This window comes from Protopterus annectens, chromosome 2.part0 (genome assembly GCF_019279795.1).
Source record: "Protopterus annectens isolate FY-2018-M chromosome 2.part0, PAN1.0, whole genome shotgun sequence".
Classification (NCBI taxonomy): Eukaryota; Metazoa; Chordata; order Ceratodontiformes; family Protopteridae; genus Protopterus; species Protopterus annectens.
In genome coordinates, this window is record NC_056728.1 from 234,066,384 (window position 1) to 234,089,091 (window position 22,708).

The following is a 22,708-nucleotide window of genomic DNA, read 5'->3' on the forward strand; positions in this document are numbered from 1 at the left end:
TAGACGTTTTTCTAAGTAGATAGACAGGGGCTCAGTAGCCCAACCTCTCCCTGCCACAATCGGTCTCATTGGTGGGTCTCGGGGATTTTTATGTACCTTGGGGAGACCTTGAATTACAGGGATCAAGGGGTCTGTCACATGCAAAAAGTCAAACAAATCATGATCTATGACCTCATTGTGTACCAAATCTTGTAACATATGAAATATACTGTACACCTTATTCCAGACCTCATCCAGGTCAATTATTTCATAAAAGCTTTGGTCATTTAACATAAGGATCATTCTCTGCAAATAGCACTGTTGAATACCACTATGGGTCCCCCTTTATCTGCTGGTCTAATAATAAGGTTCTTGTCATCCCTTAGATTGTGAGCACGATGCCATCTGCAGCTAGCTTAAGGAAGTTAGTAGGAAGGTTGTCAGGGGCACTGGAACAGGGTTCTAGTTTTTGGAGGAATTTTGTTTATACTGGAGACTGGGATGGGTTTGAAGCAGAAAAGAGAGGGGTAGGAAGTAAGGGGGATAGAGGAAGGGTTGTTTGTAATAGGAGTGGACGGAGCAATGGAGTTCTGAGGGAAAGATGTGGTGAGCTTGGCAATAGAGTCTTTGAAGAAGGAGTTAAATTTGGACACATTAATATGGTCAGGGTAGGGATTGATTTTTTGGCCAGGACTTAGGAGGGAAGTGATACTATTCCAGAACATTTTAGGATTGGATTTGTGGTTATTTTGAATCTTAGAGTCATAGGATTTGCGGTCAGAAGCAATTAGTTTTTAACTTTATTTCAAAGTTGTTTCTATTCAGTGAAGTTGTTGGGTGTTTTATATTTTTGGTAGAGTTTCCATGATTTGTCACGAGTATGCATGAGGATAATGTGTCTTTAGAAAGCCATGGATTTTGCTCTTTTAGTTCTGGGAGGGGAAAAGCAGTTTAGTAAGTTAGTAAAGGTAGTGTTAAAGTAAGTGACAGCATTGTCAAGAGGAAGAGTTTTCAGAGGGTTCCAGTTCATTAGTTTCAAGCTATCGGAAAATGATTGTGGGTTGAAGGTTTTGAGGTTGCGGGTTAAGATATACTTGTGTTGTAAGTGTATGGAGTAAGGGGTGCAGAAAATGAAGGTAGGTACATGATCACTGAAAGAATCAGGTGAAGTGCTGCCATCTGAGATATTATTGGGGTGGGAAACTAAAATCCAGTCCAGAATGCTTCCTAAAGGATTGTCTTTGTTAGGTCTAATAGGAGAGTTAACTAACTGAGAGAAGTTGTATAAGCTGATAGTCTGGGAGGAGGTAGTTGATTGAATAGAAGTCCAGTTAATGTTAACGTCTCCTAAGATGATTGTTTTGTTGGTAATATTAGTGGAGAACCAAGAAAGTATGTCTTCCAGAAGGGGGATGTTATTTCCAGGAGGGGTTTAAAGAGTGGCTATGGCTATGTTTTTATGGCTGTTGATTTTCAGAAGGGCTAGGGTTATTTCAGCTGCACCAAATTTAGATATATGGTTGGCATAAGGAATTGTTTTTAGGGAGGAGGAAAAAAGTAGTGGTACTCCACCTCCTTTCTTTAGGGTTCTGTCATTTCTAATGATTCTATAGTTGGGGGGGGGGGTGATTTCAGAGTCTTTCAGATGTGGTTTGAGCCATGTTTCAGTGACTGCTACTATGTCAAGGTGGTTATGGGTGAGCCAGGAATGGAAGGTGAGTAGTTTGTTACATAGGCTTTGGACATTAATGGTAGTGCAAAGTAGAGATTTGTGGGGAAAGAGAGTGAGGGTTGGAAGTTGATATGAAGGCTGGTTTACAGAGCTCCTGGGTTGGGGTGGATGTCACCAGAGAGTAGGATAGAGATAAGTTTGAGAGTGAGACTTAGTAGTTTAGAGGCACTAATAGAGTTGGGGTTGAATGAAAGGATGCATAAGGTATTAGGATTATGATAGATGGGATGGAAAGTTGGGTAACCGAAAAGTTTTATGGTAAAAAGAAGAGTTGTTGGTTTGGTAGAGGTGAGATGAGATGTTAGAAGAGTAGCAGGGTTCTTTTGTGAAGTGAAGAGTGGTAGTGTGCAGGGGTGGGGAATAGGAAAAAGGCAGACAGTTTACATGTAATGGGGGAAGAGGGAGAGGGGAAGGAGGATTTGGAGTAAAATGGTTGCAGGTGTATGTGCATGGTCATGATAGTGTGGGTGGAGGTGAGGAGTGAGTAGTGAATGTGTAGAGTGGGGTGAAGAAAGAGAAGGTAGGGACTCAAGAAGCAGGTTTAGTGTGGAGGTAAAGTAGAGGAGAAGATAAGTAGGGGGATAGAAGGTGAATAATAAGGAGTAGGTGGAGTGGGGTATGAAAAGCTGAGTAAGTGGAGGGAGTAGTAAGAAGGACAATGGGGGGAATTAGTAAGTGAGGAGGTGGGGAGTTAGTTAATGTGGGTAAGGGTGGAGTGACGTATGATAGGTTGTGTAAGCTTGTGGAAGTGGTGCAGTGGATATAAGAGTAGTAATAGTGGTGACGGGTGGGAATTGGAGGCAGAGCCAACAAAAAGGGATGTGCGAGACAAGAAAGTCTGCGAAAAACTACCAGTGAAAATCAGCTGGTATTGGAAGGATAAGCTGCAGGTAAGCCTGAGGTGAGCGTTGAGAGATATTAGGTTGTGGTTAGCAGGGTAGGTATACAGCAGAAGAAGATGGAGATATTTAACAGGATACTATGCTGAGAGAACTGGGAGCAGGGCAGTAGTGCACAACAAATTGTTAAAAGTAGGAAATGAGGTGCACTGACATCTAGTGGTTAATTGTGAAAAGTAAAAATGCTAGCAGGGAAGAAAAAAGGTAATGGGGTGGGAAAGAAATAGGGGTGGGAAACCACCTTTAAACAGCCTGTGTACACGCTGTTTGCATAGATAAAAAATAAATTAAAAGGTAAGAACCAAGGAGCAGGAGTTTAACATACATTCTAATTCTTGTAGTGGGAAGGCAGTTGACTCCAGAGGTGGTTTGTAGGGAATTCACGTGGGTGTCCTGTGAATTGGAAGAGCCAGTCAGACCACTGTGTAGCTGGTCGGGAAAGGTGCACCTGCGGTTTAGCACAGTAGCAATCTGTAATGAAAAGAAGGTAGATTAGAAAAAAGAAGCACTAGATAACTGTCAAATTATGGAAAGAGAGGAGTAGGGTAGGGTGGAAGATGAATGGGAGACTGAGGTAAGGGATACACTCCTAGCAGTTTACAATTAGGTGCAGTCAGCTAATGGAGTTATCACAATGCAATATTACAGTAACATGAGCAATGAAATAAGGCAATAAAATGGCATGCAGAACATTGAATTCTGGGGTCGCCCTGGAATATTTGTAGGTAGACTGAAGCAATACACAATATAAAATGGAGTGAACAGATGCTACTACAATTGAATGAGCAGTCGCTTTACATTGGACCCTTGGAAGGACAGATATTAAATACAATTCCACAATGTGCTTTATAAATGTTATTTATTTGCAGTTTGTTAACCAGGATAGTGCATTGGGTTGAAATGAGCCCTTTTTCAATGGAGGCCTGGGAAGAAAAGCTCCACTTACAATATTAAAATAGTGAAAAAAACTAATACAAACTAACAAAAATATTACATGATTTCAAAGTAACAGAAACAGATTGACAAAGTAATAATAACAGCAAAGCATTTTTGTGGTAAATGCCATAACAAAGTATTCAGGGAATACGTGGAATAAATTAGCATTCTGCAGGTCTAGGCATACAAATACCTATTATGCAAGATCAATTATAAGAAGGTGTTAAGAAGAACATAGCAAGTGTTATATTGAATTTGTGAAAGAAAGCTTAATAGAAAGTAGACATGCTGCGTCTTAGTGAGTTACTGCATTATATATGTTCTTTAGCATTTTCTTTCTGCTTCTGCCTCACAATTGTATGCACCTGGGTCTAGCCCCACTACTGCTATATTTTATAAACAAATCACTGAAATGATGCCGTGTTACTAATAGTGTTTCACATGGCTCGGTACTGGGGCCTCTCCTATTTGGAATATATTTATCTGAAGTCAAGGCAAATGTAGATGGCCTTTGGCTGACCATTCCAGGGACTTAAATGTGACCTGCGACTTAAATATGTCTGTCCAGCATATACTATTTATCTCCCAGCGACTGCCGCATCTTTGGAACAGGCTACCAATTCATGTGAAACACAGCACCTCTATGAACTGTTCAAGAGGAATCTGGATGAGTAGCTGGGACACTGTAAATTCTTACCGGGATAGTGCCCACGATCCTCCTGGGCATGCGCAGAAATCATTAAATGTAATCTTGGGTATTGACTAGTACCTCTACGGTATTACATTGGGATGAAACGGATAGGTTTAAAATTACCTCTGGGCCGATAGCCTAGTAATCTCCTATGATCCTATGATGACTGCAAGCTGGATGCAGTAATCCCCCAGAGATGTAGATATCCCCCAGGAAGGTCTGGCACAGGCAAATAACTAATGCCAGAACCATGGCCTAAAACTCAGTACAAAAAACTGCATAATCATACCCTTTAGGAAGATGGCCACCAAATTACAGCACTGATAACACTCCCCTAAGAGAAGACCCAGTGGTAAGGGGCTTGGAAACTCGGGTTGACAATAACCTGACCTTTGATCACCATTTGTCCATTGTAGTGAGAAAATACTCCTACATTTAACAACTTATAAGTAAGGGCATATGCGTCCAGATCTTAGGCAGTCATAGTCCCACTATACTCAGCCCTCATTAGACCAGTAATCAGGTACAGTGCACCCTTCGGCCTGTACCCAACCTGGTATTTGCAACAGCTTAGGTGGCCACAGAGGTTCCTCACTGAAAGAATACACGGTGTAAATAATATATCCTATGCAGACTGTCTCAAAGCCCTGTCTCTGTACTTGGCCTCCTACAGACTACTGGGAAGCCATCTATACTTAAAATACAAGGCATTCTCTGATACAGCCATGATGGATCTGCTACACATTTGGGAAACAAACAACACTAGACTTATCCAATCCAAGGATCTAAACCTCCTCTGTGGCTTAAACAAAACATGGAAGGACAGGTACGTGTCTCTAAGATTACATCCATCTCTGGAGCAACATGTTCCCCATTCATATGAAGCAGAGCTCTTCTCTAAGTCTATTCAAATGCAGTTTGGACCAATAGATGGGAAATCACAAATTTGCCCCTGACTTGTCACCTGTGGTCGTTACGGGTGGGGGCATTTTATAGATGACCTAAGGCACAGGCATATACCAAAGCCATTCTAGCCTGTAGGCATTAATAATTGGGAAAACTGGGGCATGAATGGCTAGGTTTAAAAAGGCTCTAGGGCTGTTAGCCTAGTAACCTCCTACGATCCTATAATACTAAGTCATTGGACCAGACACATACCTCCCTGGACTATATGAAAAGAGAGACATTATGGAGCCCTTACACTATGTGTACCAGTGTACCAGGCTGGTATGGGCTTAGAATGGAGCAGCATTCTACCTTCACCAAGGATGATACCATAACATGAATAGAAGATTATTGACTTTAATGACTGGCTTAGCCTCTGGTGTAATTCCAAGGAGGTGCAGTATTTACCAGTATAAAAGAGGATATGGTCTACAGACCACATTGTTTTGCCAAGGATGGTCTGCGCGCGTGTCATCTGGGCTTTTGTACTTTATCTAAAACACTGTCCTCCCCATAATATCTTTTTTAGGCAATGTCAAAATCACAAATGCAAGACCAACCCAAGGGAATCTAAAAGTGTTACTGTTCAATGCCAAGAGTCTAAACAAGAAACTCCACTCCCACTAAACTCTCATCACCCTTGAGAATGTAAACATCTGTGCAGTTACTAAGACATGGTTTAAAGCCATGGACAGTAGCCCTGACAGTTGCAAGGCTACAGTGCCTTCCACACATTTAGGCAGCTACGGCAAAGGCAAGCACTAAATGGTGGCGGTGTCTCAATTTACACCAATAACAGGGTCACTTCAAGGCTGGTTAAGAAGTATGATGAGCTTGAGCACCTCCATGTTCAAATTACCATAGGCAAAGTCCTATGCCATATCCTAGCTGGCTCTAGGTCTCCCTCTATGTCCCAGGACACCTATTACTAATTCATACTTAAACTTATTGGAGACACTCACCATTGAGCCCAATACAATGTACACTGGTAATTTTTACTGTCTCACTATAAACTGGGAATTCTGCACAACCCCAAAACCTTGAGGCGCAGATATCCTGGAACATTGTAAATATAAACACCCTGGACCAGATAGTCTGCATGCCCACTAGAAGAGCAAAGATACTGGACCTGGTCCTCACAAACACAGGAGAATGCTGTAACCCCCCCCCCCCCCAAGTGTAATTTCCTCTAAAGTCAGACCATAAAGCTGTCCCATGTGAAATAAAAATAATGCCTGTGACCCCAGGTAACCGCATAAAATTTAGGAACTATTTTAAGGCAGACTTCTTATTATTAAGTGATAACCTGACAAAATGTCAAGCCCCTCCCCCCAAACTCTGAGAACACAGGTGCCTGTGCAGAATTCTCTCAGATGCTATATACAATCATTGTTAATAAATGCATACAGGCAGCTGTACCTATCACAAATAAGCTCAGAATAAATCCAAAAAAACAAACCACCACAGTGGAATCCACACATCAACAGGCTGTACAACATAAGGAAGAAAGTCATAGCAAAAGTCAGGAAATACAGTGCTCAGCAAAATAAAACTCTCTCATCAATCTAAACAAATGACACAGAGGGCAGATTAGGCTTACCAAAGCCAACTTAGTGGTAAAAATACCCACCTGGGCTAAAGACAACCACAAGGCTTTCTTTAACTATGTCTGTAAACACAAAGACTGTGCAAGGCTAATTGTTGATGGAAACACCTTCATGGAGCTGGAAGATATAGCAAATATACTGGCTGACAAATTAATCTCCAGTTTTACCCCATCTCCCCCCTAGTCACCCCTCATGAAATATCACCAAATATAACATCCAGGCCATCAGTAGGGAACACGTCCTAAATACACTTTCCAAGGCCAAGAACACTGCATTGACGGCCCCTGGTAATATCTCATGATACTTCCTAAATAGCATGAAACAACCTATCAGGACCACTGGAGTCACTCACTTTTTAACCATAGCTTCCAGTCAGGCTTCATGCCAAGTGAATGGAGAACTGCAACAGTCACGCCACTTGCATAATGGTGGGCCTTCTGTGGACCTCAGAAGACACAGACCCATTAGTCTGACTTGTCTTGTATGCAAAACTATGGAAAGGAGTACTATGGAAACCTCCAGACACATAAACCTAAATGTTATTTGGAGTCCTTTGTCTTCTCAGAGACTGGCTGTAGTACATTACAGGATACCACTCACTGATTCTATAGATGTAGAAGAAAAGTTCAATGATCACATGTGGACTGAGGGACATATCTATGGGACTGTGACTGATACTGACAGCCTGTATAACCAGAACTTTAGTGATGAACTGTTTTCAGACTTTTATTCAAGCTGCTGACTGCCCTAAAGGAGCACAATGTTCAAACATAAGGATGCTCATAAGTGTTTTTGCTAGTAAAGCCCCTCATTACAAAGGCTGATGAGTCACTTTTTGGTCATGTCATTAAATCATCAGCTGGTGTTGAGTATGGAGCAACCCCTGGACAGGTCCATGAAACTACAACATGTAGAGAGCTTATAATGGCAATGTTTAGCATCTCCTATATATACCTACAATACATTTCAAGTCTGAATTACTGAGGTGGTGGCAAGAAGAAGTAGCCTAAAGTGGTCACTGTTTCTCATGGCAGTAACCTTGGCCATATGAGGTGAGGCAAGCTCTTTGGTTAAAGAAAGATATGCAGCTGGCACAGGCAGCAGTTATTTGAGCTAGGTGTCACCTCCTGCCAAAACAAAAGAAGTACAATGATACCATTCCTCAATACAGCAATTTCAAAAAATGCATATTTGTGCATAGGGATAGTGCACAGGGATCAGCAATTAATCTCATACATGTACACATCTATACATATAAGGTTGATACAATTAATATTTCTGTGCTACATCAATATATTTGGTATATATTCAATTAGCCAGTGCCTCCTATGAGGTTAAGCATCAAAGTAAAATAGAAGAGGAAGGCATTCTATACTTCCAGGAGGCAGAAAATTAATGATTAGTATTCCAGTGCCATAGAAATCATTAATGTATTGGGGTCACTGTATCCTCTCTCCCACATCCTGCTCTTCATACAAGTATGCCACAGTGCACCACCTACATGGGGGACCTGCCATACCTTGTGACATATCCCATCACAGTATCCCGCTAAATCTGGATATGTATCTGTCATGCCCAAGTGGTATGTTATGTCACCAACATCTACTGGCTGCTCTGTGACATCCATCATGGGTATTCATGAAAGTGCAGAGGTACATCCTTCAGTAAGCTTGTATCAATGTGCAATGACTACCTTAGATAAATCCTGATTCTTGAATTGATCATCATTATGTGGTTTACTTCACTAAACTGAAAGACACACACACCACAGACTACACACACACACACACACACACACACACATATATATATATATATATATATATATATATATATATATATGTATATATGCATACATACACACAAAATACATATACAGACACATGTATCTATATATTTACACACATATACATGTATATGTATGTATGATATCTATGTATGTACAAATACACACAGACATATATATTTACAAACACACAGATACACATATACACACACATTATATCTATACACACACACACATTTACAAACACACAGATATATATATACACTCACACAAACATGTACACAGACACACATGTACACATCTATGTATATCTACACACTCTCACACACACACACATACACACACACACACACACACACACACACACACACACACATATGTAAACTATATATACGCACACACACACGTATGTAAACTATATATACGCACACACTCCCATGTATTATTTATACACTACACACACATGTAGGTTTACAAAGTCCATTGAACATGTGGGAGAAGAAGACAAATGTAGGTTCTGTTAAAAAAGATTGGAATTTAGAAACAGTTGCACGCCATGTTGCTGGGTGTGATACATTCATTGCAGAGGGTGTATACACTGAAAGGCAAAATTGTGTGGCAAGATTGTTCCATTGAGGATTGTGCACTCACTGCAGTATAGAAGTAACTGAGAAGCATTGCAAACATGAACCACAAAGCATTATAGAGAATGATGAAGTGTACATCACATGGGATCACCCATTACTAACAGTCCAAGAAATACATGCGAGACATCCACATACAGTAGTTCATGAAAAAAGACAAAACAGTATTCATCATTGAGATCGCTACACATTGTGCTTATAGTGTCTCATGTACAGCAAGACACAAAGTCATAATATAGCAAGATCTGCAGGAAGAAATGAGAGAAATGTGGATGAAAGATACCCAGATAGTTGCAATAATAGTAGTAGTAGGAGCAGCGGCTCTTACAGAAATCAACAAGATCATGATTAGATGTGCTGGGCCCATTGTGAGTGCTGAGCGGAACCACCTAAACAATATATTTACAAAGCAAGAAGCAACCTGCCCAAGTTTAACCTACATATATTCATTACTACCATATCATCTGTTAACTGGAATATCCTAAAAGTCCTCCCCTTAGATGATAATGTAAGTGAATTCAATGCAACTTCCCCAAATAGCCTTGCATCTCCTAGAAGCAAGAGATTAAAAACAAAATGCTATTTTGCTATGCAAAAAGAGTAGAATGCTAATGTGCAGGATAAAGAAAAATGTGGAAAGAACGGCAGAAATATAAAATATCACAATATCTTGAAAATGTCAGAATGCTTCACATCTGTACTAGAAGCAAATAAATGAATACAAGAAACTATACTACAACATTCAGAACAATAAAAAAGAAATCTTACATCCTGGCCAAAAATTCAACCCCAATCCCTCTCCCAATAACTCGCCACTCAAAACTGCAATAGAATAATTTCATATATAGTATAGTGTCCCTAACCAAGGATTCCCACATCTAATCCCTCCCCTGCCCAGCAGCCACATATCACTATGTTCACTTTTAAACCTTTACCCTCATCCTATATATAACAATTCTAAAACAAACTCAAACCATGTTCAGCTTCAGCTGGTGACCTTCCAAGTGAGCACCTTAAAACAGCACCCAATAGCATTGTCCATCCTGTCTCACTTCGTATTAATAGGTCAGTCCAGGAATCCTATGCTCCCTCACTCTGGGGAAAAAACACACACACACACATTATCTTTCTACACAAAAGAGGAAATTTAACAGACATCACTAACTTTATAACTATAGTAATCTTAGGTTCATAAGAGAATAGTAGGCTAACTGCCATGAAGGGGCCATTCTAAGCTTAACGAACAACCTGACGTCAGAATCAGACCCTGTACTTTCTGCCTGTGAGGTGAAGACCTTAACCATTACGCTGAACTTACCAATTCTAAAATATATGAAAAGTGTTCTCAGAAACAATTGCTAAAGTATCTCCTGCAGGAACTTCTCCTGTTCTTCACACAAAACTGCTTTCATGCCTCCCATAGTAGTAGCACTACATGTCTAAACCTTACAGGTACTGTCAATAAAGCTAGTAATAATAACAAACTAGTGCCAAAGCCACAGATTAATGCATTTCTTCATGTTTGAGTTTTATAGTGCCTTTGTGAAATTATCCACACAAGCTAATTACTCCTAGCTAAAACGCCCCTATGAACTGACCTGATAGTTAGGGCTCTGGGAACATATATGCACAGTAATCTGGCCTTTGACCTACACATAGCCAAGTTAGTAAGAAAATCATTCTGTGCCACCCAACTCGTAAGTAAAGGTGTGGCGGCATAATAATAGACTAGTACCTCGCACTCAGTTCTGAGCAGCTTTGGGCGTGTCGCAACTGATTGACACTCAAAATGGGCATGGAAACCCCAGATGACTGACAGGCATGCTAATTCGCGTGTCACATCATGTCCAAATTACCAGCATTACCTAAAATGTACAATAAAGTATAACAAAACAGTTTCACACACTGACACACATATATACAAATATATACAAAGATGCACACACACACCCACATGCTCTCTCTGTCTCTCTCTCTCTCTCTCTCAGATTTGCTACTGCGCATCCTGCAAGGTATTGGTCTAATATTATGCCCACAATTGATCCTATTTTGGTAGGTGTTTTTTTTACATGATAGGTAGCTACTGTGCGTGCATTAACTTCTTGCAAAGCACTGCAAACAGAAAAAAAAATATCCCTATACCAATGGCTTTGGCTGTCACTCATGTCACCTAACAATAACAATCCTCATTGTAGCTACTTGTGGTAGTTTTACTACCTCATCAAGCTGAATGAGACTAACTTACTACCAAGCTTTGACCATTAAAACAGTCTTGTGCCTTTTATTGTTTCTTATCTGCTTTACAACAAATTCACAAGTACTAAGTACCGCTCATACCACTAACCTGCGATAACTATTTGTAAGCTCTACGTTCATAAATCCTTACCATACATACCACAACAATGCTTAGCTGATTTATCTTTACTTTCTACCCCCAGCTGTATCTTAACATTAATACAACACCATTTTTCATGTGCATTTTAATCTAAAACAATGTTCCATTCAGAAAAAAACAAGCCATAGTAGTAAGTGAATAAACAATGGTAGCCTCTTTAAAGCACTTCTGTCTGTACCTATATACAATGTGTTTTGTAGCAAGTGGTTTCATAGTGACATTGGTTAACATCTGCAAAATGCAACAGCTCAACATTACAGAAATGTCACATACATAAGTATCTGCTGCTAGTGAAAGGATTAACAAACTGGCTCATTTACTGGAATGCAATTAATGGACTCTTGCTGAATGCAAGTACCACCAATGTTCCACGCATCAGTAAAAGGGTTGCCAGATTATGCTAGCTTTTAGAGCACTGCTTTATGGCTCAGGTCCTAAGTAAAACGGGTTCTCAAAAATCATATCCACTAATAACCAAATGATTAAAAACCAAGCGGCGTACTGTACTAATGCAAGTCTGATAAGTTTTGAGTATAGTACTGCAATATTTTTTTAATGACGTTTGAAGTTTATGTAAATTTTGTTTTCCATAAATGACGAGTACTTATTATGACTTTTGCATGCCAAAGTTAGATATGGCCATCAATATTCATTACATTCATTTAGGCACAGAAATAAATATTCATGCAGCTGCTCCATTGCCGGGGTGGAGGCAAAGTTGGGGTGGGATTTGATACTGCGCATCCTGTGAGGTATTAGTCTAATATTATGCCGATGTGGCATTCAAGTCCAGGGAAGTTATACTACCACTATACTCAGCCCTTATCAGACCCCTCATTAAGTACCGTGCTCCCTTTGGCATGTACCCAACCAGGCACTTGCAGCAGTTGGAAGGCCCTCACTGGTTCCTCTCTAGGAGAATCCAGGGTATGAATACCCAAATACCATGTCCTATACAGAACTCCTTAAGGCCCTATATCTATATCTGTACTCAGTCTCCTACAGGTTACTTAGAGATTATCTATGCCTGGCATATAAGGCATCCTCAGATCCAGCTGTGATGGCTTGCACATTTGCTAAACAGACAGCACTAGAAACACTAGATCGAAAGACCTGAACTTTGCTTGTGACATGAATAGAACACTCTGGAGAGACTGCTACATGTCTCCAAGGATCTCCGTGCTATGGAACAAGCTCCCCATCTACCTGAAGCAAAGTTCATCCCCTGATCCTATTCAAAAGAAACCTTGATCATTGGATGGGACACAATAAATGCACCCCCCCCCAATCTGGCCTCCAGGTCTCTGATGGACAGAGGCCAACAGTAAGTAAATTAATCCCCAACTAACATATCACCCCTACACAAACCCTTAGCTACCTCTTTACTAACATACCCCACCAAATAGGTGTCCAAGGAACTTGAGGATAAAACTGGATTGGGTTGCACGGCTAGGCTTGTAATGACCTGGGTGTCATTAGTCTAGTATAAACCTATGAACCTATTACTTATGCACAAAACTTGGCACAGAAATACACTGAATACATCATTCATACTTATTTATTCCTACAACATATACTCCAAATTCGAGAGTTGACATAAACAGCTAAAGAGAATTTAAATACTCTCTCAAAACATAAAGATGTACTTTAACTTGTAACATCCTCCAGTAGGCTTGTAAGCTTGTACCACAATGTCTTATTGGAGCCAGCAGGAAAACCTACCCAGTATCTACTCAATAAAACATGGCCACAATCACTACTTCAAGACAAAGTCAGAACTTAGGTCTGACAACCCCTTAACAAAACTATTTCTGTACTTATTGTGACTATCCACAAAAGGAAAACACAGTAAATACTGTAAGAAAATAATAAGAAGATACACAAAACCTTCAACAATGACTGCATGCTCTTAGCTGAGCTAGAATCCTGCATAGCAAAGAAAAATTAACATGGTAGACCTTCTGCAAAACCAGACTAGCAACCAATAATGGAATAAATAACCAGTTACCAAAGTTAATAACACCCCTAGACACACACACACACACACACACACACACACACACACACACACACACACACACACACACACACACAAAATAACTGCACAGAGTGCAGTAAAACTGGCAACCTGTAAAAAAATAAACCTGTAATATAAAGCTTTACACTATATAAACCATATAACATGAAACCAAGAAGTACACCAAATATATACTTTCAACTTAAAATTCTCCTGTAATTACACCACATGTGATGCCATCAATAATTCACAGTTTAAATAAGAATCTCCCAAACATAGAAATGTTCACTTACATGTAATGTCCAAGTGTGTAGTCTAAGCAAGTCCCATTAATTCTTCTAGCAGCCATTTCCTACAAAGCTGATTGCTTCTCCAGTGACTTGCCTACATAAAGCTTAAACAACATAATATAGCCATTATCTGTAAAGCTTACCGCAACATTCAAGTCACCTAAAGCAAATCATGATATTAATTTATAACCCCGCTGTCACTAGCCACAAAAAGTATGTTTCTTAAAATAGTAGTAATTTATAAAGAAGGCTGCACTAACCTCTTGTCCAACCTTCCATTGTGACTGTTAAGTTCCAAACTGAGCTGAATTCTGTAGAAAGTAACACATATATAATTTCATAAAACAGCATTCACACCTTGTCTCTTCACAGGATGTGCTGAGAAAATGCCTGAATGTATTACTCTGTGTTGAATGCATGAACAGATTACATTGATTGACACATTCAAATAAATACATACAGTGAAATGAACAAGACATCTTAAACAGCATTTAAATCTGTCAGTCAATAAAATGAAATCACTGTCAAGCCAGAAACCAATGTAATTAGTGACTCATCAAGTTGAATGTGACCATTTTCACTTCTGCTGGCACCCATTGTTTAATCCAGTATGGTCAAGATCAAAAACATTTAACACATAACCAAGGATGACTGAAACAATTTAAGAATTAATATACAAACCAATTGACTCAGGCTTCTCTTACCACAAACTGAGAATTATGTAAATAATTATCGTAGGGCCAGTAGGCCCCCCTCCTCTTAATTTTAATGTTACATCAAGCAATGGTACTACCATATCTCCTGATACTACTACAGAACTACTTGGGATACTAATAGACAACAACCTTACCTATGATTCCCATATTAACAGTACTATAGAAACAGTCAACAAAAAATTGGGTTCCATCTACAGGATCAAACCCTTTCTGACCCCGCTAGCCAGGACCACTATTGCCCGTACCCACTTAATCTCTACCCTTCTTTATGCCTCCCCTATATATACTAAACTGTGTAAAAGCCACTTGGACAAGCTGGCTATCTCCTACAACAATATTGCCAGATTTGCAACTAGTTCTACCTACAGAACCCGTCATTGTAACAATCTTCAACAACTAGGATGGTTAGAGTTGCCAAATCTACTACTAATTAACCAACTAACAGTTGCCCACAAAATCCTATATCAACCTACTAACACACCTATACTTACAAACCTTATCACCTTGTATAGTAACCTCAAGACGCTACACTCATCAAATAAACTCCTTGTACAAATAAGTAAAACTAACAATTTGGCTGGTGATTCTCTGTACTCTAATACTGTGGGTAAAACCTGGAACTTCCTCCCCAGTAACCTAACCTCCCTTTCCTCTATAACCTTATTTAAAAGTAAACTGAAGCCATACTTTAAATCACATTGGTTATGCCCTTGTGCTAACCTCGATTAACTACCTCACTTACCTCTGGTTATTAATCTCCATACCTGCATAAGCTAGTTACATTTCTATTAACAATAAAGAGAGTGTGATTTAACTGTTTAAAGTGTTATTAGATATTTCTTTGTATAACTAACCATAGATGATATGTACTAAGATTCTATAAGCAGAATCCCAAGGTATTGCAAAAAATCTGCTATGTACCTCCATTTGTAAAATGTAATTTACTGTAAATATTACTGTGAGTTGAGGAGCTTATCTCCCCGGGCCTCTACTGAAAATGGACATATATCCAGTTGGAGTAGCCTGGTCAACAAATGTAAAATAAAAATAAATAAATAAATAATAAAATAAATTTTTGATACATTGTCAATTTTTTCTTAATGTAACAAACTCTAAAAAAATGTGGATTTTCAGTGGAGATTGATATCTGCAGAAAAAGCTAATAAAGCTAGATATACAGTTTTAGGTGACTGATTTATGGGCTTGTAACAGACTTGGAACAGTTATAAAATACAGTAAACTCTCAGTTAACCGGAACTCAAGCAACCACAAAAAAAAAAAAAAAAAAATGCAGTACAATTTTCATGCGTTGCACTTTTTGTTTTGCCCCTCCGCAGAAACATACCTTACATTTTTAGAGTTTTAGAGTTTTAAAAAGGAAGATAGGAATAAATTCCTTCTCTCCCCAACCTAAGAACAAGTCAAACCAAACAGATAGTATAGGGTACAGTATTAGTCAGGCCTATTTTTAATACTAACTCTCAAGCAACCAGAAACTACAGTTATCTGGCATCTACCAATCCCTATGGATGCCAGTTAACTGAGAGTTTACTGCATAATTTCAGTGAAAATCCAGGGAACCACAAATATCAGCTATCCAAGAGAAGAGTTGTAGAAACAATGGTTGGCATGAGAGGAAACACATTCATTTTAATGATGCATTTCCTCTGCAAAAAAACAAAGGCTAAATGTATGATTTGCGTTAACCTTACAAAAACTGCCAGCCCAAGACGGTCTGAAACACAAAGGCAAAAAGTGCATTAAAATATGTTGACTGGTATACTTAATATTTTTGTAGTGACCATGTAAAGATGTTATGGTCCTGCAATGCACTCACTACTGCCATATTGTCAATAAAGAATACCTTGTATGTACCTTGGTCAATGTCTTCTAGACACACTATAAAAGATCTCAGCCTTCAGTTCAGACAAGGCAGGCAGTACATACTCCTCCTCCACTCCCACATACTGCAGGTCCATGCAGGTTATACAAGACTCCCCAGGAAAGCAGGCCTAAGCTCGTAAGGCCCACTAACTGTGCTTCCATACAGGGGTATGAGTTAGTTATATGTCATAGGTTCATAGGAGTTGCAAGTCAACTGAGCTGCAAGAACATCTCCACTTTGCCAGTACCCACCCTTAAGCCTTTTGTCCCTTTTCAAGGAGGTCCAGGCCAGTCATGTTAGGGGTAAATTTATGAATACCGACCAGTTATCCTTTTTTAAAGGCAGACAGTGTGTCACACTGTTTAACTTCAAGAGTTGTCTGTTCCAAAGAAGTGGGTAAGTGCTGTGTTATAAATCTATTCCTCCACCATGCTTTATTTATTATTTGTTTGAGTGGATTTAGAACTACGGCCCTAGTATTAGCTGGACTGTTTGATTTATTGATGTATAAGGGTTTTTGGACTACTGGATCCATTACAGCCAGCAAAGCCTCTGTGCTCCACTTTAGAAATATGTGGTAACCCTGTCCTTAACTCTAACCTGCATCTTAAATTTAAAAAAAAGTTGTTCCCATAACACACCACTACTAAAAACAGTTGAGACACTCATCTCACACACACACACACACACGCACACTAAATCCATCCCCTAACCAAACCCTAAAATCTCACAATTACTTTTACTCTATCCTTTTACTTAATCTATTCGCTAACCTAACCTCAAACATTCATAATCATAGACTTAATCCCTCCCCTTATCTAACCCTAACCCATACATTTGCACTCAAGGTTTTCTGTATACTATCCAAAGTATTTGCTACCCCCAGTGTGCCTTTTTAGTAAGAGTTCATCTAATGAACATCCCATCATAACCAACAAATCAAATCACCTGCTAGACAATGTTAAGTTCGTCCTTCTCAATGCCAGAGATCTCACTAACAAACTGCCAGATCTAGAGGCACATATGCACATGGAATGAGTCTGTTTATGTAGTGACTGATACATGGTTCAGATGGAATGAGGACACCCTCCTCTTTGCCTAGGTTCTGTGCCTTCTTCAGGCCCTCTGGAAACTGTGGTAATATCTCCATTTTTATTAGGGATTTCATCCCTTCCAAAATTAATACCCAGTGATCCTCCAGGTGAGCTTAGTGAACTCCAGTTTACACCAGGTAAGAAGGATCTTCAGTTTGTAGCTTGTTTCAGATCCCCTTTATGGCCTAACATGACCATGATTATTTGTTAGCACTGTGAGATATGGGTGTCTAAATCTTTGTGACTTTAAATATTCTTCCATAGACTGGAGTACTTTGTTGGGTATGCACAATGCTTCTTAGACTGGGTTTCTGAGAATTCCTTGGATTCAATTGTCCATAACTCCACAAGGGGCAGAAATATGCTGTACCTAGTTCCTATACATTCAGCTCTGACCTGCTTCCTGCCCATGGATGGGCTCTCATTTTAAGTCTGATTTTCAACTGGTTATGTTTGCCCTCAGAACATCCTCTACCATGGTTACACAAACCACCCTCTTTAAAGACTTCAAAAAAGTTACACTTTTACAATTGTACAACAAAAATTGTATATTATCCCCAAAACAGAACCGGATATGCAGCCACCTATGCTAAGGATCTTTATGCTCATTTAGATAAAATAGTTAGTATCACATTTGCTGTTGTACTTGGTCCGGGTGGGCTGTCCCCATCAGGACCAAATACAGTGACAAATTCAATAACAATCCCCCAGTGATTAGAAGATATAAATAAACTATACAACAGAAGGAAGAAACTGCTTTGATTACCTTGTAAGGCCAGAATCTCTTGTCACAATGAAAATATGAGCTGCTTCTTCAAGAAATTTATTAAGACATTAAAGTCTTCTAGTCATGTTTATGAGGATAAGTATACTTATAAGACCTTCTTCGGCTAGTTTACATCACTGCTCAGAACTTTTCTATAATTACAATTCCTGTTCAGTAATGACATCACCATCATTTTGTCTTAACAAATTTTCCTGCAAATGTCCCCCCCTGAAACTACCACAACCCACCCCAAACATACAGGAATCACTTTCTCTCCCCCTCTCCTAGGACCTTATTTTTCAAGTTTTCTCAAAGACCAAAATACTTCAGATCTCCTCCTTAAGTTATTCAACCTAACACCAATGACCCAAGAAATATAGACCCATTAGCCTTACAAAACTTGATCACAAAGGCATGGAATGCATCTTCAATGATATCATAAACCACAACATCAAGAATTAATCCATCTTAACCAGCAACAGTTCAGATTTATTATGGGCAGATCATGACTCCTCAGTATTGTGAACTCTTTGAAAAGGTCAGACAGGCCATGGACAATGGCTGCACTATTCATAATGGCTACCTGGACCTAGCAAAAGCATATGCAACTATAGGACAAGATGGGATTGTTAAGAAGCAAACAGCCTTAAATGTAGATGCCTATGTGGTAAGATGGATTACAAACTGGCTCAAGGAAAGATTTCATATTTGTCAGGGTCAGTGATACCTTCTCAGTTAAGACACCTTAATGGTTGTAGACATCAGCTGGGTGTAAAGACCCTGTGTTTCTAATGTATAGCCAAACAGTCCAATTATGCTGTGCTGACGAGTTCATAAGAAGGCTGGAATAAGCATATCCACAGCTAGTGGCATTTGGCTTTATTGGCCTGAATGTATCCACAAAGACTTAAAAAGAAAAATGTAAAAAGTCATGGACATTCAGAAGCCATACAGCTGAAACACTAGATGTCCTTAAGGGTCATTTCCATATATCCCATGGGCCTCTATTACAGGAGGTTTAAGGTACCACACAGTGAAAATTCAAGCTTCGCTAGGTTTTTCTTATACTTTTTATAACATTATATATATGTGTGTGTGTGTGTGTGTACATATATATATATATATATATATATATATATATATATATATATATATATATAAAAAACTATATAACTACACACACACACACACACACACACACTTATATATGAATCTTCAGACAGATCACACATATGCACTCTCAACGCTACGCATCACAAAGAATTTGTAAAGGTGACATGGCATGTTGTCAGGGACCATTGATTCTGTGCTTGAAGCCTTAGGGAGTGTACAAATGAGCTGCTCTCTTGAAAAAATAAACTGAGTAATGTTTGCATATATGCATTGGCTGATGGCCAGTGGTGACAGGGAGAGGAAGTGTGAGGCAAACTGTCAGCTTGCAGATTGTCTATTTCCCCAGTTGAGTATGGCCGATGGCATCCACAAAAAGCTCTGTGCTTAGTTGTGTTTTCTCCTTGACATTTTGCACTTTATTTATTTTTTATTTATTTATTTATTTAACATTTGTTAACCAAGAAAGTCTGACTTGGAATGAAGCCAATTTTCAGCAGAGGCCTGGGGAGAAATGCTCCAGATCCATGTCTTTGTAATGTGGGAGGAAACCGGAACACCCGGTGGAAACCCACAGGAATGCAGGGAGGACATGCAGACTCTGCACAGAAGGCACCTCAACCGAGAATCAAACTGGAGAACCTCTTGCTATGAGGCGACAACGCTACCACTGCACCACTGCGCCATCCACTTATTTAAATAAATGATTTGTAACAACACCTCCAAATACAATCATGGTTATACATTACATGCCACACAGTGGCACTGATCACACAGTCATACAGCTGTACCAATGTCACATAATTACATCAATTGCATGACATGTGCATATATGTTTTTCACTGGAAAAAATGTGTTTGAGTGGCCTGATACCATATAAGGACATATAACAAATGAGTTGGTTGTGGCTCATGCAGAACATTTACTGACAAAAATGCTGATGGTCACATCAGTTGCAATTGAATGAGATATTTTTGTGTATATCACAGTATTACATCATGTGGATGAAACAAGACTTCTGTGCCAATGTAATCAGTATGAATGTATATTGGTGCGTGTTATAGAGCATTTAATGATGATAGGTATATACATGCATACCTGTGCCATACAAGTGTCACTGTGATGGTTAAATGCAAACTGAATGTTGATCTGCTCCACTACAAAAGCACATGCCTTGCTAAGCCAACAATATACATAGTATCATCCCATGTCAGCATTTCTCAAGAGGCATATTACTACAGCTTTTACGGAAGGAACTTGTAACAAAATGGCAGCAGCGGTCATCAATGCATTAGCTTACATCACAGCTTGTAATACCGTTTTATATGCAAAAAGCTGTCAGGAATGCATGTAGCAGAACTGAGGCATATGCAGCTGTTTCTCAGTATGCTGTGTACATTACACACTTATTATGACACGCACATTTTGTGATCAGCATGGATGCAACTGCGCATGTGTTCATCATATTTGTGATGAACTGATGTCTACATTAATATGTCTGTAAGACCATCTGAATGTGTATTGTTAGTATAAAAGCTTCAGATGATGTAACAATGAGTTGTGCTATTTATTTCTGTAGTGTAGATCAGCAGTCCCCAACCACCAGAGTGCAGACTTGTACTGGGTCGTGGATCATTTGTTACCGGGCCACACAGAAACATTTTGGCAGGGAGTGAAACAAAAGAGTGAATGTGTCTATGTATGTGTGTGAAGGTGTTTATGTTTCTGTCTGCATGTGTGCATGAAAGCAGAATGTATGATGTGTGTGTGAAAGCAGAAGAGACTGTGTGTGTGTGTGTGTGTCTGTGTGTGTGTGTGTGTGTGTGTGTGTGTGTGTGTGTGTGTGTGTGTGTGTGTGTGTGTGTGTGTGTGTGTGCAGGAGAGAGTGAACAGTGAGATTAACTGAGCCATTATTTTACACTTGCTAAGCAGCACATTTGCTGTTTAGCGACTGTAAAATACAAAAAAAAATGAAACGGAAAAAAAATATGTGTATGTATGTTTCTGTCTGTGTGAGTGAATGCATGCATGAAAGCAGAACAGACTGTGTGTGGGTATGCATGAGAGACAGAGAGAGAGAGAGAGAGTGAAGAGTGAGAGTGATCCCTGGCAGCAGCAGAAACATCAGAAGAGGTTTGTGTACCTCTTGACCATACCTCTCAACTTCTCGCACAATAAATCTGGACAGAGCACATAGCTCTCAATCTATGGGCACAAAAAATGTGGACAAAGCCAAAAATAATAGGGGGACAAAGGCCTAACTATAGGGACAAATTTTAAATATTGCTCTTATAAACTTAGAAAGTTCATTAAATACAAGCTGAGCAGCCAAGTGCTTCGGATCATGTGGAACACTTCACATTTAACATTGAAATTGCCCACTTTTCTGCTGTTCTGCATAGAACAATGGTGGTTCCACTACACAAGTTTTGATTGTTATGTATACTGCAATTACAGCCAATCAGCATTGCGGTATATGAACCAGTCAACTAACTCCTCCTGAGGCAGAAGGAGCCAATGACAAGCTCCACAATTCATCCAGCCCTGCATTAGCAATAGTTTTCATACAATTGCAATATGGTAAAACTGATAAAAGTCTTGAATGGCCGAAAGTGTGCTGCAAACAACAATACAAAAGTAGTCCTGGAGGATGCACATCTGCTGCCCCCTCTCCTGTCTGCTCACTTCAGGGAGGAATCTGGCAGCTCGTCTTCTAGCTCTGAGTCTTACTGATCCAGGTACTTTAAATGTGATTGGAAGTTTTTACTAACAGGTATGCCAGTAGGCCATTCAAAGCTGTTCTTGAAACATCAGATAAACTTGTTAGTATGTTATTTCAGTATCACTGTAGGTGCTAGTTGTTAGTGCCTTTTAGGTCTAATCCAGGTAGATACAGCATACCTGTTAACTTCTTAGCACAAGAAATGTGGACAAGGCCAAAAATAATGGGGAAGCAAATACCCCAAAATGGGGACAGATTTTAAATATTGTTCTTAGAAAGTTGCTAGATTCAGAAAAAGGTTTCCATTAGGTTTGTATACCTTTCGACCATACCGCTCAACCTCTTGCACAATAAATCTGGACAGGGCCATAAATAATAGAGACATATTTTAAATACTGCTTTTATAAACTTAGAAAGTTGCTAGACTAAACAGTGAAAACCCTGCTTCTATTTCCAACATCCTTTCTTTGTGAAGCAGGGTTTTCTGCACTCAA